Below are 1,534 nucleotides of genomic sequence, written 5' to 3'. Positions count from 1 at the left end.
TCCTACCGACTCTGGAACTAGGAATTCTTTCTAGTTTCATGTATATCCAAAAGCCTAGTGGTAATTATTATCTGAGAAGATAAACTCAAAGAACAAAGAAAAGATATAGTTGTAATTTATTCATATATATATTTTAATTTATGAAAGATGTTAATTTTAAGTAAGCCATTGTTTTTGTTTATTAAAGATAGAGTTGTAATTTATTCATAATATAAAGAGAGATGTATATTATGAAAACACATTCTTTATTGTTTTTGCATTAAAATAAAAATTAATGCAAAGGAATTCACATGTTTTCTTTGAGTATGTCCGAATCTTATTTCTCACATCATTTTTTTTTTTTTAGTATATCTACTGAGGACTTTGAAGGATATACAAACAGTGTAAGCTTCCTACAGAAAATTTACACCGTTACAAACTCGCATAAGGGGAAGAAACGAATAATGGCCAGTTATATGTTCAGTTAGTTCCATTGAGAAAATTAATTAATGAATAAAAGAACTTAACTCATCTTCTACAAGTAAAACCAAAGAATGACTTATGTAAAAGAAAAGGGAAAATGACTAACAAGCCTAGAATTTTACTGAAGAAGAAGAGTGGACAAATGATAATAATTAACTAAGACATTAAAAGCAAAATAAAAACTAGACCACATCAATAGAATTTGTTGAATAAGCTTTTAGATCTTTCGCTTTCTTTCCAAACAAGCTATCCCATCTATTCTTGAGCTGTAAAATCTCCATCATCACAATCGCAAAGGTTGCAATTGCACATATAATTGTGGTGTATGCGATCTTCCAGCCGCTTCCGGGTTGTAGAATGGACAAGCCTTTGAAAATGTTATACACGCTCAATATAACCACAATGTACCCCCCAGTGTGATGATACCAGTTCCAATTTTTCGGAACCTACGATCCTTGTTTGGTCTTGCTTTGAGTGCAAGTATCTGTAGAAACCCTAAAGCAAAGAGAAGTGACCCAATCAATGTATGCGCAGCGCCGTATGTAACGCCCCCGAACCGTACTATGACCACCCAGGCCATCAGACGGCGCCGGGACGCTACTATGGGAACGTTCATCAAAGGTCCGGCCGGGTGCGAGAACAAATCAAGCCCTTCGGCCAGTCCCTCGGCGAGGTTCCCGACCACACGGCACGTCCTTACAGCTTTGCAACCTTACAGACTCACCGTGTGTTGCGTCGACTCGGACTAAGTCTATATCAGTACGACATCATGAGGAAGAAGAATAAAAGAATATGATTTGAGCGAGTTGATCATTGGTATAACGAGAAGTTGTCCAAAGAGAAAGAAGGACAATATGTTTGGGGAAGAAGTGGGAACTTTCATTAGTTATTATTTCCGCATCTCAAGGGCTCTCGATCAAGTCATTTCGAACACGTTACACACCATTGCATGTATGTACATGTACATGTGTATGTTACGGCATACGTTTTGTGTGTACGCATCTCACCCTTATCAGTTCGAGAGGAGAATATTAGTTCTTGAAAAATGTTTGATAAATAAATAACCCAAAAA

Source organism: Camelina sativa, chromosome 5, assembly GCF_000633955.1.
Source record: "Camelina sativa cultivar DH55 chromosome 5, Cs, whole genome shotgun sequence".
Lineage (NCBI taxonomy): Eukaryota > Viridiplantae > Streptophyta > Magnoliopsida > Brassicales > Brassicaceae > Camelina > Camelina sativa.
This window is presented reverse-complemented; position numbering follows the sequence as displayed.